Below are 26,893 nucleotides of genomic sequence, written 5' to 3'. Positions count from 1 at the left end.
AAAATCTTTCCTTTTGCATTTGTAAATCCAAAGTTGTCTGCTGTCCCAGGAGTGATGTTAAAACATTTCACATCAGGGACCTCAAGAGTTCAGTCACATGGAAGCAGTGAAAAGGTTTTGCATCCCAGAGCAAAAAGGAAGAAGCCCATACTTGGGACACAGAAAGGCACTGACTCAGGCAGTTCATGACTTCATAGAGCAGTTGAGGTGGAGAAAGTGGAAACTGCCCCTGAAGACCTGCCTCTTCAACACTCCAGTTTTCAGGCATACTCCCCCAGTGCGGCATTTTCAGAGCTGACCTAAATCTGAGTGGCAAAGGAATTTACAGCAGCCCTTGCCTAGGCTGGTATTTGCTATTGCCATCTTGCCCAATGCAAAACAACGTGTGGAACAAGACATCACTGACAGCTGGATTTAGACCTGTTTGCTATAAGGAAATGGACTTGGTGAATCATCAGTTCCCCTTTGAAAAAAGAAGACAAAGAAGAAAGGTGGGAAATAGGCAGCTAATGCCTCCAATGTAGAGCCTTCCAGGTGGCTGCTCTGCAGAAGCTCTGATGGGCCAGTGTCCCTCCATGCCAACAGCAAAGCTGTTCATTTGGGAAGTCAGATGGATCCCAAGCAAACTTCAAAACCCCTTTGCCTCTGAATTGTAGCAAAGCTGTAGTCCAGGACTTGCTTTTCAGACCAGCAGCACATGACAGAAGGGAGTGTGCCTTGGTGCCAGTGCAGGGAGAGTAAGCATTGAAACAAATCAACTTCCAACACAATGGGTGAACCCCCAAAGTGTCCAATTTTCTCATCTCCTTCCTTTAAGACCACTCCTTGCCTATCAGTTTGCATTATTCCCATGCCCCAGCAAGGACCCTCCTTATTTCCCAGGTTAATGGCATCATGAGAATACATGGTTTTCCCCAGGGCCTCTGTGGTTAGCACTGCAAAATATGCAACAGCCCTCACAGCTGCAATTGCAATTGTCCCTCTTCCCACAAAAGCACAAGGCTCTATCCTTAGCCTTTGCAGGCACTTGCACTTCCCCACCATTCACCACGTCTGGGAAACTCTGACAGACTGGGAGAACTCCAGGAAGCAGCAGGAAGCTGAGTCAGAGGAGTTTTAGTCTGGGTATCAGGAAAAGATTTTCACCCAGAGGGTGCTTGGGCCCTGCAACAGAATCCCCAGGGCAGTAGTCACAGCACCAAGCCTGACAGAGTTGAAGAAGCATTTAGACCACAATCTAAGGCACACAGTGTGTGACCCTTGGGCTGCTCTGTGCAAGGCCAGGAGCTGGACTGGATGGTCCTGATGGGCCCCTTCCAACTCCCCATATTCTCCAGTTCTGTGACTTAATGGGCTGTATGAGGGCAGACATAGGTGACAAGATGAAAGTAATGAGGTTGATTGGAGAATCAAGTCACTGAATCCACACAAGATGCAGGATACAGGATCCATCCCTCCCAGCATTCCCATTCTCTCTCTCATCCCTTCCCCCACCCACACACTGGAAGGTGAAGAACATCACTAAAAGAAGAACCTACTTGACTCCCCTGTCCATGAGAACCATCATTGCTCGTGCAGGAGTCACGTTCTGCACCATCATCCCCAGGCTCTGACAGGCTGCCTTCTGAATAAACTCTGGAGAATTACACAACATGTGGAGAAGGACTGCAGCAACCTCATCCACCTCAGAGTCCATGTCCTTCTTCAAGATGGCAAAGAGCTCTCCCAGAGTGAAAACTGCAGAGCAGAACACCTTGGACCGGAGGTTGGTCACCTGGGGAAATTGTGACGGGAAACATAACAATCACCTTGGAAAGAAAACCAGTTTCCTTGGACAAAACTCCCAGGAAATCACAGCATGTCCCACTGTGTATAGAGGAACATAAAAGCAGAGGAAGAGCAGAAGAGCCCAAGCACATAAAGGCACTTATTCTGGCACCAGTTTCTGGCCTCACACCTGCTTACTGCAGGCATAAAACAATATGTTTCACCAAAGTGTTCTACTTAACCCTTCTATACTGTCAACTGCTTTGATTTTAGGCCCTTTGATTTGAAAAACAAAGAAGCAAAATAAAGTAAGGGATGCCTTCAAACCATAAAGGCACAAGTCATAAAGAGAAAGCAGTCAGGTACTCCTGTTCAAAAAAGCAACACCTGTACTTGAAGCACTCAGACAGGAAACAGAAAACACAGGCTCAGATCTACAGACTAATTTGCAGTGTTCAATTACAGCTTGGCCAGAGATTGGGACTCTGGCACATAATGTCATTAGTGCCCCTATTTCTGCCTTGCATTATAATGGCACCACACTCAAAGACAAGTGTCAGACACCCAACCTGCCAGTAAATACAGCTGCATTCACACACAGATCCTACAGATAGCTGACAGAAATTAGAAACAGAAGGTCTAAAACCAGAAATTAAGGCACACTCTGAGCACACATGGAGATGAACAAGCACATATCTACTCTACAAGCCGTGTATAAAGTATGGGGGACAATTCAGAGCAACGTTCTCACCTCGCTGGTAACTGCCAAGCAAATCTCACGAAGTCTGGAAAGCAGGACTTCTGGATAGGACTCAGCCAGACATGGGATGTTGAAGAGTCCCTTCTTCTTCAGTTCCCTGAAAGCAAGTACCAATAAAATTGATTTTTCTCTCTACCCCAAAACTAGGCAGCACCCTCTGAAATGACCAGGCTGGCAGCTCAGTCACACCATGGGAGGTGCTTTTCAAGGAGTATTTAATGAAATCATGGAACACATTGCCACAGGATGCTGTGGCTCTCAAAAGCATACACAAATCCATGAGGCAAATAGAGGGCTTTCAGAGTCTTCATTTGTGGCCTTTCTGAAAACCTCTGCTATTAAGTCCCTCTGTCATCACTTCCTAGAAGCTGTGAGGCCGGGCCATGCTGCTGTTTCTTGTCACCTCCCTGCAGCTGTCCCTGAGACACAGTCCCATTGGGCTGTTACTGGGACATTTTCCTTCTTTGTCAGCCCCAGCAGGCAGTTCAGCACTGAGAGTCTGCACTGCCACTCTGGAGCTGACTTTCCACTCTACAGTCTGGGCCTGTGTGTCACCCACTCCACTCCACCTCACACATTCCCCAAAACCACAGCAGGATGTCCCAGAAGATTCCACCCCTGGGCAAGAACTGCTCAAACTCTGGCTTTTCCCAGAACACTCCTACCTAAAACAACCCCCACAACAGCAACATCTTATTTAAAAGGTGCAAAGAACTCCGTCTTTCTGCACTTGCTTTGTGCAGGCCCTCAGCCTCAGGAAGGAATGTGAGGCATCAGGGCAGCAGCACAGGGCTGGCAGCTGATCCCACGGGCACCCCTGGGTGTCATCAGGGCCCCCCACACCTGCAGAAGCTCTCTGCACCTCACAGGGCACCAAAGAGAAATGGGGAAGAGAAAGCACAAGAGAAAGGCCAAAGCAAAGGAGATGCATCATGGCCGATTGTTCATGCTTATCCATGTGGGAATGAAGCATCCACCAGTGAGGGGATGCTAACCCAGACATCAAAAAGACAACTAATATCACCTAACATCTGTAGGGTTATCACCTCTGGGCCTCCTTCTGTCTGCATAGAATTTTGGGACAAATTGTGAGTATTGACAAAACATCTCAGGCCCATATGAAGCAGTGAGAAGGAAAAGTTGAATTCCAAAAGTGCAAGATTCCTAGAGGATCTTATTTCTTTTTCCTTCTCTTCTGCCATGAGCCCTTCAGGAGTAATGGCAGGCTGAGGGACTTGAAAGCACAACTCAGTCCATTTCTCAAAATCAGGAGCTCTGCAGTGGTTTCAGCAGTGCCCTTTGGCCCTCTGGGCTCTCGGGGCTCCGAGGCACGAGCAAGACTCGCTTCTGACCGGCCTTAACGCTAAGGGGACACAGAGGGACCGGGGCCTTTCTTACCAGTCATCGCTGCCCAGCATGGAGAGTGCCTTATGCAAGGCCTGCTGCGGGTCTGCAGAGGCTCTGTCCTTCTGCCCGTGCCCACGGAGCGGCTCCTCTCGGCGCTTGGCACCGGTGGCCGTCTGCGAGGTCGCTGTAAGGAGAGGGTCGGCCATGGGCGCTGCAGCCCCGGGCCAGGCACCCGCCATGGTGCGGCCTGCAGCCCCATCTCCCAGCCGGGGCTCCGTGCGGCACACCCTGCCCCCGGCTCAGAGACTTCCCTGCTCTCTGGCTCCTGGGGCTCCTTGCTTGCTCCCAGCCTCCCCAGCTGGGCACAGCTCCAGGCTGAACCTGACAATTGCCCCCCCAGCCCAGCTCCCAAGTGCCACAGGTGCCCCCGCCAGCGGCAGTTCCTGAGGCGCAGAGCTCCCGCTCCCTGCGAGGCAGCGCCGACAGCAGGGCTGGCTGGCCCAGGAGGGAACCCTCAGGGGCCTCTCTTGTCTCAGAGCCCTCATTTCCCCCAGCCCTGAGGACAGGGGCATCCGCAGCTCCCTGAGGACAGACCTGCAGCTGCCTCGCGACAGCACCAAGCCAAGCCTGAACAGCCCAGCCCTGCTGGGCCCGGCTCAGTCCCCACGGAGCAAGGACCAGGGAACCGCCATACCTGACCCTTCACACCTGACAGCGCCTCTCTTTCCATTGACTTCAAATACTCTAGGCTACCAACTTTTGGAGTGACTCAAAAGTAGATTTGCCGTTCATTCTCAGGACAGGCTATGGACCCACGATCCCAGCTGTGCTGGCTGAGGCAGGAGGCAGTTTGTGTTCCTTGTGCAAGCACAAACCCTGCAGGAAAAAGCTGCCATGGAGCAGGCTTACCTGAGGAGCTGTGTGGGAAGCTGCCATCCCCATGGAGGGTGGGTGTACTGGGCAGTAAGGGCTCGTTGTCCTGCTTCTTCACAACCTTTTTCTTCATGGCACTACCAGGGTGTTTCCTCTGCACACTGGGAGCTGTGCCATCAACAGGTGGTAGGGTAAAAGCTGCAGAGACCAAGGAGGAGCTTGTAAGTGGAGGCAGCTGGACAGGGGGACAATTGAAAGGGCCAGAAAACTTGCTGGAGCTGGGCAACATCTCTTTGTTATCCCAAAGAACTTCAAGTATAACAATGGCACGCTAACATGGGACAGTGATCACAGAATCAGAGAGTCCTAGAGAGTTTGTGTTGGAATGCACCTTTAACCACCATCGAGTCCAGCCCTGTGAGCAGGGACATCCTCGCTAGATCAGGTTCCTCAGAGCCCAATGTAAACTGGCCTTGAACACCTTCAAGGATGGAGCAACAACAGCTTCTCTGGGCAAACCTTGTCAGCTTTTCATCCCCTTCATTTAAAAAAAATTCTCCCTAATATCTAATCTAAATCTACTTTCTTCTAGCTTAAAACCCAACTGCAGTGATGCTTCCCCTAAGGAACAAGACAAACGCAGTATTGCTTTGCTTTTGTTCTGCTCCAGAGGCAGGCAGGGGAAGTTCCCAAAGGAAGTGCAGATGCCTTGTGTGATGCCCTCGGGCTGGGTGCTGTCTCCCAAGGCCCTGCTGCCGCCCTCGGGCAGCGCTCACAGCCCTGCAGGCAGAGCCCCTCAGCCGGGATCCAGTCGGGAATGCTGCTTGCTCCTGGGGCTACAACAGAAGCCCTGGCTGGGGCTTCAGCACAGCTCCACAGTGCCATCTCCTCAGCAGGGAGAGGCAGGAGAAGGATCTCTGGAGTTTTCATCAGAGGGAGGTGAATTTTGTTTCTTCCAGCTTGCAGCCTGGTTGAAAAGCATTCTTTTGGCCTCACCTTCTCTGGAGGCTGCTCTGCAGGAGAACGTCTGAAGCCCCAGTGTACACTGCAAGTGAGAATTTTTTTCTTTGAAAGAAGATCTCTTATGACTCAGTGAGGCCATGGGCAAGACACTTCATGCCTCTGTATTTTTCTTTGGGAAACAGAAATAAATCCTAATGCAAGCTTCAACTCAGGTACAAGCAGAACAGCCCCCCAGTCTGATTGCAACAATGTGCAAAGGGCAAGCAAGTGGTCAGAAAGGACCACCACAAGTGTGGCCACCACTTACTTGCTTCAGCTGCATCCCTGGGCTCAACTGCCTTAGGAGGAGGCTGCAAGGATGTTTCATTTTGTCCCGTCTTCATCACTTTTTCCAAAAGCTCCATTTTCTTCCACTCCAAGTTCTTTTGAGTCAGCTTCCACAACGTAGCACAGACCTAGGTGCCATGGAAACACAGCAGAGACTCTAAGCAGAGACACACCAACCAGACACAACATCTCATCAGGAGCACAGAGTCCCCAGAGTGCCACAGGCTTCAATGCAGCTCCATATACATTCCAACAGTTTCAGAGGAATGTCTCCCATCCTCACCTTGGCAATTACACACAGTGAGGTGGAGCACTGTAGTGCCACAACCTTCCACTGCTGCAACTGCAGCCTATGTCAGGAAGCCCTGCCTGAAGCATGAAACTCATAGGAGTGCTCCAAGACAGATGAAGAGCTCACATGGCCAGTGAGCAGGCAGTTCAGTTCCTACAGGCCATGGCAGGAGAATGAAAACCAAGTGCAACACCCAGCAAGGAGGGCTATTGAGCTGTTGCTTAACACTCATGGCCAGCAATTGCAGCTGTTTCTCACTTCCTGGCTTCTCAAGGACTCAGCTCTCAAGGACTTGGTCTCTGAGACCAGGAGACCAAAAGGAGGAGTCTTGTGAAAAAACAACTTGCAGAAGCATTGATGTTCATGAGCAGAAAACTTGAGAATGAGAGGGCTGTGAGATACAGCCACAAAGGTAACCAGGAAAAATCAAACTCTCCATTTGATTTTGCAGCCTTGCTTGCACTCAACATTAGAATCTTTGCTTCTCTGCTTCCAAGGATGCACTTTGCCCACGTTCACTGATGTGTAGCTTGCTCTGCCATTCAGAACTTCTCTAAAACAGCCTTTGCACATAAAAAATGCTTCTGGCATGACCTTAGAACCATGTCCAAAACAGTGACCTTGGCACCACTGGAAATAGCCAAGCAATTGCCCTGGAGTTGTCAAATATATTCCCAGGAGAATCCCCATCCCCCAAGGAGTGGAAGATAATGATTTTCAGTGACATTTTGGGCCACACACTAACAGCCACTGGAAAGGAAGTCTGCTCATCCCTGTCCTTATCCCTTACCTTTCCAGAGCCGTCCCTCGTAAGACCAGCACTGGTGGGATGATCTGTCTCCTTGGCCTGGCTCAGTGGGAGGCCTGGGAATGGAAGCAAAGGTTCCTGTAAATCTCTGGCAGACTTCAAGCCCCCAAAAATGCCATGCTGGCCAACAGGCAAGACAGGTTCTAGATTGCAGAGCTCTCCTAAAACACAGAGATTGGCATTGAGAGCACCAAGGTACAATGCCTAGACCCTCTCCCAAGGGATGGGCTGCTGGCAGCAGACATGACATTACTCTGTTGGCCAGCAGACTGAAACCTGTTGCATGACAAAGGCCTCAGCCCCTGCAAGCTGGAGAGCCTCTGTGTCTGATAGAAAAGGGCAGAGATGGAGATTGCTCTTAACAGAGATTCTTATCTGCCCTTATTCATGCTGATTTTAGTAAACAGCCTCTTTCCAGTTCCTGAAAGAACTCCCAGGTTCTAAGACCTGGATACATTTAGATCAACATTTTCTTCTCTTTGTTGGAATATTTTAGAGGACATTCAAAGAAAAGCATAGGGTTGCAGGAGTGATGCACAAACGTAAATTGTGTTCTTGACACTAGGTAATTCATTTTCCCCAAGGATTTTCCTTCTCAGCTGTATGAGTTTGGGCCACTTTTGGGCCAGGCTGACTAGAGGTTGATTTTCTTAATGCAAGCAGAACAATGGAGCTCATTCTGGAATACTCTCCAACAGAGCTGTTAAAATTCTGAGAACTAATAATTCTATACAACAGCTTCACAGAGGATAAAATCATGAGGCAGCAAAGTAGACAAAAAAACTACGTCGTAAATCAGGACTATTTGCCCCTGCAGAATGGCCAGTTTAATAATAAAGGAGAGTAAGATCTGGGCTTTGAGGAAAGAGAGCAATTCTGGATGGAAGGCAAGATCTTAGAAGGTAAGAGCATCTGGGAAAATGGCAGGGAAATTACAGATCCCAGGGTAGCTGCCTTCAGGCAGTCAGTCAGGTCTGCAAAATGTAACAGAGCCTGCAATGCAAACGTAAAGCATCTGAAGCTCCATATTTCACGGGACAGACTTCCTGGAAGCTTCTAAACAGCTGCACTGGAAACATGCTCCTGCTGGCAGACACTTGAGGCAGGCCAGGGGGCAAAACCCTGCCCCACTTCCCCAGAGCTAGCACAGGAACAGCCTGGCCTCTGGGCTGCCCTGTGCTCTCCAGGAATGGCTCAGCTGCACATGCAGCCTCCTGCTCCTCTCCCTGCCCCACAGCTCAGCAGCCCTACAGCTCCAGGGGCACTGGCAGCAGCACAGCTCCTTGCAGGAGGCACATGCAGGGCACAAGTGTTCCCTGGCAATGTGCACAGCCTCTCTGGGCTGCCACAAGACCCTTCCTTGTGCCAGAGAGCAGCCCAGATCCAACCTCACTTCTGTGTGAGGCTGAGCCATGTTCACTAACACCCTTCCTCTTAGGCATTCACAACTCCTCTGGGCAACTTGTTCCCAGTGCCTCACCAGCCTCACTGTAGAAAATTACTTCCTAGAAAATTGCTAAGAGGATAAAAATGTTTCTGTAAATACATCAGCAACAAATGGAAGGCTAAGGAGTATTTCTGTCTTCTCCTGGACGTGGGGGGAAAACACAGAACAAAGGATGAGGAAAAGACTGAAGAACTTAATGCACTCTTCCCTGGGTCAAAACTGTCAGGATGGCTGGGCCCAGAGAGTGGTGGAATTCAGTGGAATTAAATCCAGCTGGTGCCTGGTCACAAGTGGTGTTCCCCAGGGCTCAGCTCTGGGGCCAGTTGTGATTCACATCTTTGTCAGTGATGTGGAGGAGAGGATCAAGGGCACCTCAGGCAGTTTACAGACCATGCCAAGCTGGGTGGGAGTGTTGATCTGCTGGAGGACAGGAAGTCTCTGCAGAGAGATCTGGACAGGCTGGATCATGGGCTGAGGCCACTTGCATGAGGTTCAACAAGGTGAAGTGCCCCGTCCTGCACATGGGCCACAGCAGCCCCATGGAAGGCCACAGCCTGGGGGCAGAGTGGCTGGAAAGCTGCCCAGCAGAAGAGAACCTGGGGGTGCTGGATGGCAGTGGCTGAACGTGAGCCAGGTGTGCCCAGGTGGCCAAGAAGGCCAACAGCATCTCATCCTGGGATATGCTTTAGTGGTGGCCTTGGCAGTGTCTTCGGTTATTGGAAGGACTCTATGATCTTAAAGGTCTTTTCCAAAGGAAACAGGTCTGCAATTCTAAACCTCCATTCCTGTTTTGAAGGATGCAGTTCCAAATAGACCTGCATTTGTGTTTTTAAGGAATTTAGCATTGACCTCTCCTTGCAAGTAATAGGAATCAGGCTTTAAATGTTCTCAAAACACTTTTATTCCTTGATCTTATGCTGTGTGTTTGAATTGAGGTGCTTTTGTACAGGAAGGTTGGACCATGGGGTAAATGCAGGCAATGCAGCTGCAAGGGCCCTTGTTTCATCTGCTTTTCTGCTTCCTTTCCCCAGGGGTGGCAGATTTGGGAGTATATGTCTTGTGCTTTGACTTCTGGCTCAGACTTGCTCATGGATGTGTTGTAAAATCTTATCTACCCCTTTGTAGTGAAAAATGCTTGCAGACTGGTGGGAATTGCTAGAGACAGGGCTTACAAATAAGTCCTTGGTATGATTAGCCCAGCGTCCCTGCTTAAATACAGGTATGCTTGTACTAAAAAAGGAGCAAACTATTCTAATTCCCCTGACCCCTCCCCCCACACCTTGCCTATCCTTTTTTTTTTTTTTTTTGTAGCTCTTGGGGCAAGTCCAATGTGCCATTCCAACTCTTTGTTGTCAAATGTGTGAAGTGCTGTTGCTGCTGTAGCAGCAGCCTGAGTTCAGTGGGAACAAGCCCAAAGCACTGGGTCCCACAGCACTGGGCACGGTGGGAGACTTGCATCTGCTGCCATGGCCATCCAGCCATGGGGAGAGCAGCTGCTGGGGCTTTCCCCATTCTGCCAACAGCACTCTGCCTCCAGCATGTGCACTGTATTGCCAGGATTCTGCCAGAATGTGGAAAACGCGTCATTTGAATGTATTTTGATGTTGTCTGACATCACCTGACTGGAGCAGTTTGGTGGGCAGGACGCCCTGTGGGCAGGGCCATGGCAGGGATCAGTGGCTGGCACTGGCACTGGCACTGGCAGTGTTATTTTGCCAGGCAGGCTCCTGATCCAGCTGTGGGGGAAGGCAGCAGCAGCTGGATCAGCCCAGGGAGCAGCAGCACATGGAGGAGACCCTCATCTGCAAAGAGCCCGTCACCCCCACTGCTCCCCCTATGGCAGCGAGGGATGATTCCACCGCAGGTGAAGGGCTGCAGCAGCCTGGAGACTCCTTCAGCCAGGGCTTGGTGCAATCTCCTTCCTGCAGCTGTGCCTGGAGGATGTTGGCCTCCAGTGGTGCTGCAGGGTCCCAGGAATGCTGCTGGGCTATGGGGGCTGAGTGTGCACAAAAGCTGATTATATCGGCCCACTGAACACTGGGGGCATCTGATGCAGAGAGCAAAGGGTCTTTGAATAGAGAGGAGAGATCAGAATTGAAGAAATAATTTTGCAGATGCAGAAAAAGGGATAAAACCCACAGGTCCTGTGGGTCAGGCTTATATCTGCCTGTCGCTGTAGGACACGAAAGAACACACGCACACACTGGTCTCCAGGTGAGAAGGAAAAGAGGGCGTTTATTCTCTGACTCCATAATTTATAGTTTTACAAAGGTGAGAGTGGATTGGAGGGTGATAGTGCCACCTCTCCACAGACACTGGCTTAGCCAACAGTCCATCAACAGTGTCCGTTTCCACAAGAATGTAAACTATAAGTTGTTTACAGAAAAGTGTGTGGGAAAGTTCTTTACAAAAATGTCAATATCAGAAGGCCTTTCTAGAAATCTCAAAAACCCGGGGTGACATCTGCCAAATCAAGGATTAGATTTATCTGCTCTCTTAGGGAGAATTTCAGAATGACCTGCCCTATGCTAATACCATTAAGAAAATTTGGAATTGTCAGGAATTGGCAGGATCAGAAATGTTTTGAGGCAGATCATGTTTATGTTGGGATTGGGTATCTCTACAATAAAGAAAGCAGAAATTAAAACCATGGAACAATGAAAGATAGCAAAAGAGGAATGTTTGGATGGTGAATTTTTTCCCTAAAGCTCTTGGCCATTGGAATTTTAAGGGTCATCTACTGGGGAGTGCAAAGCTGCTTTTACTTCCACTGCACGGTGCCATTGTCTCTGTCCCACCACTTTGTTGGATGTGACAAGAGTGAAACAAAATCCCACACCGACAACCCGGCCTTGTTCTGAGGCTGGGCACCGAGCTCCCGTCCCTGTCGTCTACAGTGAGCGTGATCCCAGATTCAAACCCGGACACTTCTGCCTGGCAGAAGCACGGGTGCGAAGATGGATTTCACTGGGAAAGGAAAGAACAAGGAAGGGAAAGGTGAGGATAGAAGGGAGCTAAAAAGCCAGAGCCAAATGGATTAAAAAACCAACCCTTTTATCTCCCTGCAGGCTTTGCAGTGTCAAAATTAGTAGAGAAAAGGAAAGCATTTAGCAGGAAATGAGAAATGTTCCCACTCCTTTCTCCTGCCCTTGTGGGAGAAAAGCTTTCCTTGGGGCGCTTTCTGAGCTGAACCCTCTCACATGAGAAGGAGATTGATGGACATTGCCTGGTTTTGCACTGGCAGAAATAGGGAAACCTCCTATGATAGAAAGTTACTTTAAATTTTCCAATTAATGAGAGGGAGACTTCCAAATGGATGCAGCCTGGGCAGGGTGTCAGTTTGTCATCCTCTGGCAGCACAAGCCCAAAGCCACCTGTGGCAGGTTCACAATGACAAATCTCTTCCCTGGCTGTCCCTGCCTGTGTCAGGGTTGCAGGCTGAGGCTGGGGCAGGAGATGCCTTCTGCCTTGTCCCTGTCCCTGCCTTGCCTGGTCCCTGACAAGTGGAATTGTGCCAGACAAAATGCTGTGTCTGGTGCATCTGGGTCAGGCAATGCTTTCAAGTTGGAAGCCTCATTGACACTGTTGTTGTTCCTTTGGCATCTCTGGGTGTGTAATGACAGGAGAGATGAGAGTTGGAGAAATTGTTCTGCTGATGCAGAAAAATGGATCAGATCCCCTGGTTCCTTAGGGTTAGCTTTGCCGAATCCTGGGTTCGGCCCCTTTGGAATGACTTCTTCCTTGCTGATCTGCAGCTGGTATGCTGAATGCAGCTAGGGAGAAGGATTGGTCATTGAAGGAGTTGGAATTTTTCTGGATTAATTAATTTCTGGAAAAGCAACACAGCTATAGATTAATGACATAGGTCATTCATTCCCCATGACTAGGAATGACCAATGTCATTAATCCATAGCTGTGTTGCTTTTCTTACTGACCCGGATATGTTACAGAGAGAAAGAGAAATGCAGTTTTTAGACAGGTATTCCTCTCATAGTGCTTGGCTACCACATGGTTTAAACCTCTGTGGAACCATGTAAAGAATTAGTTCTCTTACTTCCAATAGTTCAGTTGGAGAGTATTTCAGAATGATCTGTCCCGTGCTATTTCCATAACAAATTGTCATATTAGCCACGATCAGAAATGTTTTGAGGCTGATCATGTTTATGTTGGTTTTGGGTGTCTCTGAAATAACGAAAGCAGGAAATAAAGCCCTAGAACAATGAAGTAGAGCAAGAGAGGAATGTTTGGATGGTCAGAGGGCCTACAGCTCTCTGTCAACTGAATTCTGGGGTCATCCACTGTGGAGTGCAAAGCTGCTTTTACTTCCACTGCACGGTGCCATTGTCTCTGTCCCACCACTTTGTTTGGTGTGAAGAGAATGAAACAAAATCCCACACCGACAAGCTGCAACCCAGGACTCAGTGGGAATTACAGAACTCAAGGCCTTGAAAAGTAGCTCTGGAGAGGGTCTACATCTTAAACAGTCTGAAAGCCTCAGGCCTGGCCAGGCCGGGCTTAGGGCTGGATGCCCTTGGGAAGGGAATGGGAGGGGATGGCGTTGGGCTGGGGTTTTGCAGCCATGGGAACGAGAGAACCATGGCCAGCGTGTCACAAAGGGGCAGCCCCAGGCTGGGCTGCTGAAGGTTGTGCCTGACACGGCCACAGCGGCAGCAGACGCGTCTGGCTCTGCCTCTCTGTGCCGAGCGCTGGCAACTGGAGTCACCCGGCCTTGTTCTGAGGCTGGGCACCGAGCTCCCGTCCCTGTGAGCTCCCAGAGTGATCCCAGATTCAAACCCAGACACTTCTGCCTGCAGAAGCCCGGGTGCGAAGATGGATTTCACTGGGAAAGGAAAGAACATTGAAGGGAAAGGTGAGGATAGAAGGGAGCTGAAAGGCTGGAGCCAAATGGAAAGAAATAACCCCAGGTTTCAGAGAAAAGTGGTCCATGGTGGTCAGTGCTGGCTCTGTGTCAGAGTAGGTGGCTGACAGCTGCAGATGATCCGGCAAGGACACCCATGGCATCACAACATTGTCTCATTAGTTTACGCTGCTTTCACCTTTTTGACAGTGGCCAAATGACTGATAGTGTCAGCCAGGACAAGGGACTGTGGCCACAGCTGACCCCAGATAGGACATGGTCATGAGATGCAAGTTCTGTTGCTTTCTCTGCCATCAATGTTGGGTCTCACGTCAGTAAAATTTCCCGTTCTTCCTCTGTTTGCTGATTGGGTCCAACACTGAGGACGGTATTATGGTGCTAGAGAAACACCAATAAGGCCTGCCTGGTGAATGAGAGGTCTTGGTGGTTTGCAGAGATAGCAGTCACAGCTGTGTGGGTTTTTCCTGTGTATTCACAGAAGACCAGCCTCAAGAAGGAATCTTTGGTCCCCTCTTACCCTTGGAGCCATCTATCTTTCCTTTCAGACTTGCTACCTCAATACTGTTCATAGTAACTAAACAGAGGGTAGTTCCACAAAAATAAAACCAAAGGCATTGTCTCAAAAATTAAAAAAAACCTCAAGTGTCTCACCCAATTAGATGTGTTGATGATAAAGGAGAGAGTTCAATGAACCCACTTCTTCCTTGTGAGCATGGCTCAGGCTCACACAGAGGTGAGGCTGGATCTGAGCTACTCTCTGTTGGGAGGAGGGTCTTGTGGCAGTCCAGAGAGGCTGTGCACATTGGCAGGGAACACTTGTGCCCTGCATGTGCCCCCTGCAAGGAGCTGTGCTGCTGCCACTGCCCCTGGAGCTGTAGGGTTGCTGAGCTGTGGGGCAGGGAGAGGAGCAGGAGGCTGCATGTGCAGCTGAGCCATTCCTGGAGAGCACAGGGCTCTGGGCTCCCTGCTGTCCCAGGGCAGCCCAGAGGCCAGGCTGGTCCTCTGCTAGCTCTGGGCAAGTGGGGCAGGGTGGGGTGTTCCCCTGGCCTGCCTAAAGTTGCTGCTGCAGAAGCATGCTTCCCTGTGCAGCTGTTTAGAAGCTTCCAGGAAATGTGTCCCATAAAATACGGAGTTTGAGATGCTTTTGGTTTGTATTGCAGGCTCTGATACATTTTGTGTCTCCACTTTGCAGGCCTGACTGGCTACCCCCTTGCCAAGAGGTTTTCTCTGCCGGGTCCTTCTCTGCTCCTTCCCTCCAAGCCGTTGCTGCCCATCCCCAAGAGCTCCGCTTCTGCCAAGACCAGCAAGCTGTTCCATGCAGAGCCGGAGACTGGGAAACCTGGCAGCGGCTGGGATGGGGAGAGCAGAAACAATCAGATCAGTTCAGAGGAAAAAGGATTTAAGGTAAGGAGACCAAGCTAAGTCTAGTATCGTAAATTTTCAGTTTGTGTCCTGTTGGCAAAGCTGTGAGGCCCTATCCCAGAAAGGAACTGACCCTTGCAGTGAACTTTGAACAGGTCCTGATTTGGCTCTTTAGCTGGGCCAGAAATGATGGCATACTAAGGATGGGTGTGCATCTGCCCCTGCTGCCTCCAGCCCCATTCCTGGCCATGGCATGGGGGCCCTGGAGCAGCTTGGGCAGGCAGAGAGCTTGCAGAGAGCAGCAGGGCAGGGAGCTCTGCTGAACTTCCGAAATGCCAGAGAGCCTGAGATGATGGATGTGTGGGAGCTGGAGAGCAGCGAGCATGGAGAGAGCTCAGCAGCATCTGGGCTCCAAGGCTGCTGGGGAACTGTAGGAGGGAAGGGCAGCAGCAGAAAAAATGAGGGGCTGGAGAAAAGCAGGTTTTGACATGCTGCAGAATGGCTTTGTGGGGCCATGGCTGGAGATCAGCACTGGCTGTGAGGCACCTTAGGGGCAGAGAGAGAAGAGTGATCTAAACCCACTGCCATGCCATCCAAAAGGCCAGTGGAGGCAGTGGCACCCCAGAATATGTTGGTGTCAAACATGGGGATGCCAGCTGGGAATGCAGTCACATTTCCAGGGAAGTGGGAAGGCAGGGAGTGCTCGGAAATGTGGGACGTGGTCTCTCCCTCTTCAGTTTCCTTTCTATTCTGTATAATTTACCTGTCTGCTCCATCAGTTTCTTTTTTGTTTTGGCCAGGTCTCAGTTGAGGGCATATCTAAATGTCTTGAGGCAGGAATGGGGGCAAGGCTGGATGCTTGATCTGAGCACTGTGTTTTTATTCCTTCCAGACCTCCTTGCCTTGCCCCAGCGGTTCGGAAATGAAGAAGGGGGTATTTGGAAAATCTCTGATCCCTGTGTTGCGCAAGGCAGGAGGTCGCCCTGTAGGCAGTGCTGCTGGGTCTCTTCACAGCAATCTCAAGATGGAATTGCAGGAGTCCCAGGAGATGAGGTAAGCCAAGGTGTCTGCTGCTCCAGTGTGCTCTTCACCTCACTCTTCCCATCTCACGTGGTGATTTTGCACAGTGAAGTGTCCCCATGTACTTAGGGAAATTCTGTGTATTCACCATTTTGCCCATCTATGATGATCCAGCACAATGTCAAACCCAACAGCAATGCCCCAAGAGCAGAGGTGGTGGTGGGGAAGAGGAGGCAGGGCTTGAAAGCACCTCAGGATGGGTTCCCTGCTGGACTTGCCTATTTCAGCCAGAGCTTGGCCACCCAGCTCTTTTTGACTGCATCGACTGAAAGCTTAAGGAAAATTAATCAGATTTACATCCTGTTGGGTTTATGTATTACATTTGCTCCTTCATCGGAGTGACCATGCTAAGAAGGTTTCCCTTCTTTCATGGCATGCCCATTCCCTCCCTTCTCTTTCTGCCTCCTCATATGTTCTTTTGTCCTCCATTTTCTCCAGGCCAAGACCTAGCAGCAAAGGCCAAGAGAAGACCTCTGAACATGCAGGTAGGTAGAGGGCATGTCTGTCCGAAAACAATCTTTGTAATCTTGACTCAGAGGTGACATTCAGAAAGCTTGGTTAGATCCCATTCTTTTAAAAATTTATTTAAATTCATTTCAATTCCTTGAAGGGCTCAGTGAACTCTCCCAGATCCCAGTCTCTGGGATTGTTCATTGGTGGTGCAGTGAAAATTCCCGCAGTGTGAAGTGTTGAGTGGAAGGAGATGGAGTGGTACCTTGGGGTCCTGGAAATGCTGTGCAGGAAAAGGAAACATTCCTCTCCATCCTGCACATGCCTTTTATCTCCATTTAGCCTTTATAATGTCAGAATTAGTAAAGAAAAGGAAGGCATTCAGCAGGAAATGAGAAATGTTCGCACTCCTTCCTCCTGCCCTTGAAGGAGAAAAGCTTTCCTTGGAGTTGTTTCTCATCTGAACCCTCTGAGATGTGAAGGAGATTCATGGACATTGCCTGGTTTGACACTGGGAGAAATAGGGAAACTTCCGATGACAAAAAGTCCTTTTGAATTTTCCAGTGACGAAGGAGACTTCCAAATGGATGCAGCCTGGGCAGGGTGTCAGTTTGTCATCCTCAGACAGCACAAGCCTAAAGCCACCTGTGGCAGGTTCACAATGACAAATCTCTTCCCTGGCTGTCTCTGCCTGTGTCAGGGTTGCAGGCTGAGGCTGGGGCAGGAGATGCCTTCTGCCTTGTCCCTGTCCCTGCCTTGCCTGGTCCCTGACAAGTGGAATTGTGCCAGACAAAATGCTGTGTCTGGTGCATCTGGGTCAGGCAATGCTTTCAAGTTGGAAGCCTCAATGACACTGTTGTTGTTCCTTTGGTATCTCTGGGTGTGTAATGACAGGGGAGATGAGAGTTGAAGAAATAATTCTGCTGATGCAGAGAAAGGGATCAGATCCCCATGTTCCCTGTCTTAGGGTCAGTTCTTCCAAATTCTGGGTATGGCCCCTCTGGAATGCAGCTGTTGGTATGCAGCTGCAATGCTGAATGCAGATAAAGAGGAATATTGCTCATCAAAGGAGTTGCCCATTTTTGTGGATTAATTCTGGACTAGGGATGACCTTTCTTATTAATCCTTGCCTATCTGTCTTTTATTACTGATCTGGACATTTAACAGAGGAAAAGAAATCCAGTGTTAAGGTACGTGTTCCTCTCTAACAGCTTGGATGCCACATGATTTTATCCTTTGAGAAACCATATAAACAATTAACTCTCTGAGTGTTAACATCTCCATTGGAGAGCATTTCATTATGACTTCCTCTCTGCGATTTCAATTAAGAAAATTTTGAACTGATAGTAGTAGCCAAGATCAGAAATGTTTTGGGGCAGGTTATGTTTTATGTTGATCTTGCATGTGTCTACAGGAACGAAGGCAGAAAAAAAAAAATCCCTGGGAAAATGAAGCAGAGCAAAAGTGGCAATTTGCATTTGGATTGCCACGTTTTTTATCCCTGCAGATTCAGACCCCTTGAATACTGGGGATATGCAATGTGGATTGCAAATCTTCTTCCAACATGAGGTGCCCTTGCTTATGTGCCAGCACTTCCTCTGTTGTGAAGAGAAATAAAAGAAAAATACGCAAACCAGAACTAAATGGGAGTTAGATAAACAAAGTCCATGAACAGTAGCTTTGGAAAGCAATTACTTCCTAGGTGTAATTGTCAAATTCTGGAGACCACTGTGGATTGCCAACAGTTAAGAAGGAAAGGGATTTCAAAAAAATAGATAGGCAGTGAGCAACACATAAGTAAATCTGTAAAAGCTTTCTCTCTGGGCTAGCGAGCAGTTCAACAGCATTCTAGTGAGGCTAGTTTCATGAAAAATAAAAGTAGGGTAATCTTCAGATTGGTAAAGAAAACCCTTGGATGCCTCATCCATTAGATGGATGGACTGTAAAAGTTGGAGTTCACCCAACTCAATTCTTGCCTTGTGAGCATGGCTCAGCCCCACACAGAGGTGAAGTTGGATCTCAGCTGCTCTTTGTTTGGGAGGAAGGGTCTTGTGGCAGCCCAGAGAGGCTGTGCACATTGCCAGGGAACACTTGTGCCCTGCATGTGCCACCTGCAAGGAGCTGTGCTGCTGGCAGTGCCTCTGGAGCTGTAGGGCTGCTGAGCTGTGGGGCAGGGAGAGGAGCAGGAGGCTGCATGTGCAGCTGAGCCATTCCTGGAGAGCACAGGGCTCTGGGCTCCCTGCTGTCCCAGGGCAGCCCAGAGGCCAGGCTGTTCCTGTGCTAGCTCTGGGGAAGTGGGGCAGGGTTTGCCCCCTGGCCTGCCTCAAGTTGCTGCCAGCAGGGGCATGTTTCCTTGTGCAGCTGTTTAGAAGTTTCCAGGAAATGTGTCCCATGAAATACGGAGCTTCAGATGCTTTAGATTTACTTCGTGGAGTCTCTTAAATTTTGTGCCTACACTTTGCAGGCCTGACTGACTACACTATTTCTAAGAGTCTTCCCCGGACACGTCCCTCTTTCCTTCTTCCATACAATCCATTGCCTCCCATTGGAAAGAGCTCTATTCCCATCAAGCCAAGCAGGATGCATGATGGAGAGAAAGGGAAAACTGGCACTGGTGAGAATGATATCGGAAGAAGTAGCCAGGAGCAGAGTGAAGAGGGAAAAAGACATAAGGTAAGGAGACCAAGCTAGGTCCTGTGTGGAAGATTTTCACTTTATGGGCTGTAGGCAGAGCTTAGAGACCTTTTCCTGAGCTGTGAGCCCAGGGAAACAGCTGAGCCAAGGAAGAGCTCAGCTGGACACTGTGCTTCAGGCTGTCTTTGCAATGGGTGTGTAGTGCAGACTTCATGTGCTCAGCATGTATCAATAACAGGAGAGGTCTTTGAATGGTTCCTGGGCTGTGTCCTAGTTCCTCATCTGTCTTACGGCTGAGAAAACACCAACAAGCAATCAGAACAGCTGAAGTTTTCCAATCTGGAAAAGCAATCCTTGTCCATTTACTAACCTATGGGTATCTATGAAGCACCTCTATGTCTTGCTGGTGTTTTCTGTCAGCTGTGTCTGCTTAGGATGGAAAAAGGGATTTGCTGGAACCTGCCAAGTCAGGTTGTCTCAGCTAGTGAATTGTACAGCCCTGCCCTCTGCCCAGCTGTTTCTTGATGCTATTTCCAGACTCCATCAGCTTCTGGGCAGCTGTGTGCTCTGGCATGGCTTTGTCCAGAGGGAAGGCATGGGAGGTGGCCATGGGGAGAGCAGCCCAGAGCCCAGGCACACGATTGCCTTTGCAGCAGAGTCAGGATCTGCAGTTGTTTTGAGTTTGCCATGGGGTGCAGGAGGAGGCAGATGAACAACAGCTTTGGCAGACACAATGTGCAATCCAAGGCCTGGCTACTTGATTTCAGCGTTGCAGAGAAAGGGCCCAATGTATCCCTGACAGGAACTGACCCTTGGAGTGAACTTTGAACAGGTCCTGATTTGGCTCTTTAGCTGGGCCAGAAATGATGGCATACTAAGGATGGGTGTGCATCTGCCCCTGCTGCCTCCAGCCCCATTCCTGGCCATGGCATGGGGGCCCTGGAGCAGTTTGGGCAGGCAGAGAGCTTGCAGAGAGCAGCAGGGCAGGGAGCTCTGCTGAACTTCCGAAATGCCAGAGAGCCTGAGATGATGGATGTGTGGGAGCTGGAGAGCAGCGAGCATGGCGAGAGCTCAGCAGCATCTGGGCTCCAAGGCTGCTGGGGAACTGTAGGAGGGAAGGGCAGCAGCAGAAAAAATGAGGGGCTGGAGAAAAGCAGGTTTTGACATGCTGCAGAATGGCTTTGTGGGGCCATGGCTGGAGATCAGCACTGGCTGTGAGGCACCTTAGGGGCAGAGAGAGAAGAGTGATCTAAACCCACTGCCGTGCCATCCAAAAGGCTAGTGGAGGCAGTGGCACCCCAGGACATCTTGGTGTCAAACATGGCGATGCCAGCTGGGAATGCAGTCACATTTCCAGGGAAGTGAGAAGGCAGGGAGTGCTCGGAAATGTGGGTCGTGGTCTCTCCCTCTCCAGTTTCCTTTCTATTCTGTATAATTTACCTGTCTGCTCCATCAGTTTCTTTTTTGTTTTGGCCAGGTCTCAGTTGAGGGCATATCTAAATGTCTTGAGGCAGGAATGGGGGCAATGCTGGATGCTTGATCTGAGCACTGTGTTTTTATTCCTTCCAGACCTCCTTGCCTTGCCCCAGCGGTTCAGAAATGAAGAAGGGGGTATTTGGAAAATCTCTGATCCCTGTGTTGCGCAAGGCAGGAGGTCGCCCTGTAGGCAGTGCTGCTGGGTCTCTTCACAGCAATCTCAAGATGGAATTGCAGGAGTCCCAGGAGATGAGGTAAGCCAAGGTGTCTGCTGCTCCAGTGTGCTCTTCACCTCACTCTTCCCATCTCACGTGGTGATTTTGCACAGTGAAGTGTCCCCATGTACTTAGGGAAATTCTGTGTATTCACCATTTTGCCCATCTATGATGATCCAGCACAATGTCAAACCCAACAGCAATGCCCCAAGAGCAGAGGTGGTGGTGGGGAAGAGGAGGCAGGGCTTGAAAGCACCTCAGGATGGGTTCCCTGCTGGACTTGCCTATTTCAGCCAGAGCTTGGCCACCCAGCTCTTTTTGACTGCATCGACTGAAAGCTTAAGGAAAATTAATCAGATTTACATCCTGTTGGGTTTATGTATTACATTTGCTCCTTCATCGGAGTGACCATGCTAAGAAGGTTTCCCTTCTTTCATGGCATGCCCATTCCCTCCCTTCTCTTTCTGCCTCCTCATATGTTCTTTTGTCCTCCATTTTCTCCAGGCCAAGACCTAGCAGCAAAGGCCAAGAGAAGACCTCTGAACATGCAGGTAGGTAGAGGGCATGTCTGTCCGAAAACAATCTTTGTAATCTTGACTCAGAGGTGACATTGGAAAGCTTGGTTAGATCCCATTTTTAAAAATTTATTTAAATTCATTTCAATTCCTTGACGGGCTCAGTGAACTCTCCCAGATCCCAGTCTCTGGGATTGTTCATTGGTGGTGCAGTGAAAATTCCCGCAGTGTGAAGTGTTGAGTGGAAGGAGATGGAGTGGTACCTTGGGGTCCTGGAAATGCTGTGCAGGAAAAGGAAACATTCCTCTCCATCCTGCACATGCCTTTTATCTCCATTTAGCCTTTATAATGTCAGAATTAGTAAAGAAAAGGAAGGCATTCAGCAGGAAATGAGAAATGTTCACACTCCTTCCTCCTGCCCTTGAAGGAGAAAAGCTTTCCTTGGAGTAGTTTCTCATCTAAACCCTCTGAGATGTGAAGGAGATTGATGGACATTGCCTGGTTTGACACTGGGAGAAATAGGGAAACTTCCGATGACAAAAAGTCCTTTTGAATTTTCCAATGAAAGAGAGAGAGACTTTCAAATGGAACCAGCCTGGGCAGGGTGTGGGATTTTCGTCATCTGACAGCACAGGCCCAAAGCCAACTGTGGCAGGCTCACAATGACAAATCTCTTCCCTGGCTGTCCTTGCCTGTGTCAGGGTTGCAGGCTGAGGCTGGGGCAGGAGATGCCTTCTGCCTTGTCCCTGTCCCTGCCTTGCCTGGTCCCTGACAAGTGGAATTGTGCCAGACAAAATGCTGTGTCTGGTGCATCTGGGTCAGGCAATGCTTTCAAGTTGGAAGCCTCAATGACACTGTTGTTGTTCCTTTGGCATCTCTGGGTGTGTAATGATAGGAGGGATGAGACTTGAAGAAATTATTCTGCTGATGCGGAGAAAGGGATCAGATCCCCATGTTCCTTGTCTTAGGGTCAGTTCTGCCGAATCCTGGGTATGGCCCCGTTGGAATGACTCCTTCACTGCTGGTATGCAGCTGCAATGCTGAATGCAGCTAAAGAGGAATATTGCTCATCAAAGGAGTTGCCCATTTTTGTGGATTAATTCTGGACTAGGGATGACCTTTCTCATTAATCCTTGCCTATCTGTCTTTTATTACTGATCTGGACATTTAACAGAGGAAAAGAAATCCAGTGTTAAGATACGTGTTCCTCTCTAACAGCTTGGATGCCACATGATTTTATCCTTTGAGAAACCATATAAACAATTAACTCTCTGAGTGGTAACATCTCCATTGGAGAGTATTTCATAATGACTTCCCCTCTGCGATTTCCATTAAGAATATTTTGAACTGATAGTAGTAGCCAAGATCAGAAATGTTTTGGGGCAGGTCATGTTTTATGTTGATTTTGGGTGTGTCTGCAGGAAAGAAAGCAGGGGAAAAAAACCCTGGGAAAATGAAGCAGAGCAAAAGTGGCAATTTGCATTTGGATTGCCAGGTTTTTTATCCCTGCAGATTCAGACCCCTTGAATACTGGGGATATGTAATGTGGATTGCAAATCTTCTTCCAACATGAGGTGCCCTTGCTTATGTGCCAGCACTTCCTCTCTTGTGAAGAGATATAAATGCAACCCACCAAATCCAACTGAGTGGGAGTTGGATAAACAAAGTCCATGAACAGTAGCTTTGGAAAGCAATTACATCCTAGGTGTAATTGTCAAGTTGCCAAATTCTGGAGACCACTGTGGATTGCCAACAGTTTAGATGGAAAGGAATTTCAAAGTAGTAGATGAGCAATGAGCAACACATAAGCAAAGCTGGAGATGCTTCCTCTCCTGGCTAGATAGCTCCATACAGAGAAATTCAAGAGGGGCTAGTTTCATGAAAAATAAAAATAGGGTGATCTTCTGAATAGTAAAAAAACCCCTTAGATGTCTCATGAATTAGATGGATGGATTGTAAAAGATGGAGTTCACCCAATTCAATTCTTGCCTTCTGAGCATGGCTCAGCCCCACACAGAGGTGAGGCTGGATCTCAGCTGCTCTCGGTTTGGGAGGAGGGTCTTGTGGCAGCCCAGAGAGGCTGTGCACATTGGCAGGGAACACTTGTGCCCTGCATGTGCCACCTGCAAGGAGCTGTGCTGCTGCCAGTGCCCCTGGAGCTGTAGGGCTGCTGAGCTGTGGGGCAGGGAGAGGAGCAGGAGGCTGCATGTGCAGCTGAGCCATTCCTGGAGAGCACAGGGCTCTGGGCTCCCTGCTGTCCCAGGGCAGCCCAGAGGCCAGGCTGTTCCTGTGCTAGCTCTGGGCAAGTGGGGCAGGGTTTTCCCCATGGCCTGCCTCAAGTGTCTGCCAGCAGGAGCATGTTTCCCTGTGCAGCAGTTAGGAAGATTCCAGGAAATGTGTCCCATGAAATATGGAGCTTCAGATGATTTACATTTACTTGGTGGAGTCGCTTACATTTTGTGTTTCCACTTTGCAGGCCTCGCTAATTACATTATTTCTAAGAGTCTTCCCCGGACACGTCCCTCTTCTCTCCTTTCTTACAAGCCATTGCCTCCCATTGGAAAGAGCTCTATTCCAATCAAGCCAAGCAGGATGCATGATGGAGAGAAAGGCAAAACTGGCAATGGTGACAACAATATCAGAAGAAGCAGCCAGGAGCAGAGTGAAGAGCGAAAAGGACGTAAGGTAAGGAGACCAAGCTAAGTCCTGTGTGGTGGATATTCATTTTATGTGCTGTAGGCAGAGATTAGAAATGAACAACAGCTTTGGTAGACAGACTGTCCAAACTAAGGCCTGGCTACTTGATTTCAGCCTTGCAGAGAAAGGGCCCAATGTATCCCTGACAGGAACTGACCCTTGCAGTGAACTTTGAACAGGTCCTGATCTGGCTCTTTAGCTGGGCCAGAAATGATGGCATACTAAGGATGGGTGTGCATCTGCCCCTGCTGCCTCCAGCCCCATTCCTGGCCATGGCATGGGGGCCCTGGAGCAGCTTGGGCAGGCAGAGAGCTTGCAGAGAGCAGTAGGGCAGGGAGCTCTGCTGAACTTCCTAAATGCCAGAGAGCCTGAGATGATGGATGTGTGGGAGCTGGAGAGCAGCGAGCATGGAGAGAGCTCGGCAGCATCTGGGCTCCAAGGCTGCTGGGGAACTGTAGGAGGGAAGGGCAGCAGCAGAAGAAATGAGGGGCTGGAGAAAAGCAGGTTTTGACATGCTGCAGAATGGCTTTGTGGGGCCATGGCTGGAGATCAGCACTGGCTGTCAGGCACCTTAGGGGCAGGGAGAGAAGAGTGATCTAAACCCACTGCCATGCCATCCCAAAGGCCAGTGGAGGCAGTGGCACCCCAGAACATCTTGGTGTCAAACATGGGGATGCCATCTGGGAATGCACCCACATTTGCAGAGGAATGAGTATGAGGGGAGAGGTGTCAAACATGTGATATCATCTCTCCCTCACCAGTTCCCTTTGCATTCCCCATCCATATCCAATCTGCTCCATCAGTTTGATTTGTTAATTCCTGCCAAGTCCCAGTTGAGGGCATATCTAAATGTCTTGAGGCATGAATCGGGGCAAGGCTGGATGCTTGATCTGAGCACTGTGTTCTACTCTTTCCAGACCTCCTTGCCATATCCAAGTGGTGGGGAAATGAAGAAGGTGGCACTGGGACTGCCTTTGATCCCCCCAATTCGCAAGGCAGGGAGTCTCCCTGTTGGCAGTGCTGCGGGGTCTGTCTGAAATTCTCCCCAGCTGGATTTGCAGGAGTCCAAGGAGATGAGGTAAGCCAGGGTGTCTGCTGCTCCACTGTGCTCTTCACCTCACTCTTTCCACCTCCTGTGGTCATTTTGTACAGTCAGCTGTCCCATGTATTTAGGCAAACCTCTGGGCATTCGCCATTTTGCCCATCTATGATGATCCAGCACAATGCCAAACCCAACAGCAATGCCCCAAGAGCAGAGGTGGTGGTGGGGAAGAGGAGGCAAGGCTTGAAAGCATCTCAAGACTGGTCCTCTGCTGGACTTGGCTAATTTTTTCATGCAAAACTTGGCCAGCTCTGTGTGACTGCAGCAACTGAAAGCTTTAGGACAATTAATCAGCTTTGCACCCTCTTGGGCTTTCTGTGTTGTATTTCCTCCTTCATAGAAGTGACCATGCTAAGTAGGTTTGCCTCCTTTTATGGTACGCCCATTCCCTCCTTTTCTCTCTGCCTCCTCATATGTTCTTTTCTTCTCTATTTTCTCCAGGTCAACATCCAGCAGCAGAAGCCAAGAGAAGACCTCAGAACATGAAGGTAGGTACAAGGCATGTCTGTTCGAAAATGACTATTGGAATGGTCAGAGGTGACATTCAGAAAGCTTGGTTAGAACCCATTTTTTAAAAATTTTTTAAAATTCATTTGGGCTCAATGGACTCTCCCACATCCCAGTCCATGGGAGTATTCTCTGGTAGTGCAGTGAAAATTCCTGCAGTGTGAAGTGTTGAGTGCAGCTGGAGTGGTACCTTGGGGTCCTGGAAATGCTGTGCAGGAAAAGGAAACATTCCTCTCCATCCTGCACGTGCCTTTTGTCTCCATGCAGCCTTTATAATGTCAGAATTAGTAAAGAAAAGGAAGGCATTCAGCAGGAAATGAGAAATGTTCCCACTCCTTCCTCCTGCCCTTGAAGGAGAAAAGCTTTCCTTGGAGTTGTTTCTCATCTGAACCCTCTGAGATGTGAAGGAGATTCATGGACATTGCCTGGTTTGACACTGGGAGAAATAAGGAAACTTCCGATGACAAAAAGTCATTTGACTTTTCCAGTGACGAAGGAGACTTCCAAATGGATGCAGCCTGGGCAGGGTGTCAGTTTGTCATCCTCTGACAGCACAAGCCCAAAGCCACCTGTGGCAGGTTCACAATGACAAATCTCTTCCCTGGCTGTCCCTGCCTGTGTCAGGGTTGCAGGCTGAGGCTGGGGCAGGAGATGCCTTCTGCCTTGTCCCTGTCCCAGCCTTGCCTGGTCCCTGACAAGTGGAATTGTGCCAGACAAAATGCTGTGTCTGGTGCATCTGGGTCAGGCAATGCTTTCAAGTTGGAAGCCTCATTGACAGTGTTGTTGTTCCTTTGGTATCTCTGGGCGTGAAATGATAGGAGGGATGAGACTTGAAGAAATTATTCTGCTGATGCAGGAAAAGGGATCAGATCCCCTGGTCCATTTTCTCAGGATTATTTCTGCCAAATCCTGGGTACAGCTCCCTTGGAATGACTTCTTATTGCTGGTATGGAGCTGGAATGCTTAATGCAGCTAGGGAGAACTATTACGCAGTAAGTAAGGAATAGTGCTTGCCTCACACATGATTTTATCCTTTGTGAAGCCATGTAAAGAATTAGTTCTCCTAGTTCTAACAGCTCTGTTGGGGAGTATTTCAGAATGACCAGCCATCAGCTATTTCCATTAAGGACATTTTGAATTGTCAGGATTAGCCAAGATCAGAATTGTTTTGACATAGGTCGTGTTTCTTTGGGTTTGGGTGTCTCTGCTGAAAAGAAAGCAGAAAATAAGCCCCTGGAAGAATGAAGTAGAGCAAAAGTGGAACTTTGGAATGAGCACTTTCTTCCGTACAAATACAGGCTCACAGAATATTGGGCACATCTAATGGGGAATGCAAAACTGCTTTTGTGTCTAACACGTGGCGCCATTGTTTGTGTCCCAGAACTTCCTTTC

This window comes from Fringilla coelebs, assembly GCF_963513975.1.
Source record: "Fringilla coelebs genome assembly, chromosome: 3".
Taxonomy (NCBI): Eukaryota; Metazoa; Chordata; class Aves; order Passeriformes; family Fringillidae; genus Fringilla; species Fringilla coelebs.
Note: the sequence above shows the minus strand (reverse complement) of the source record.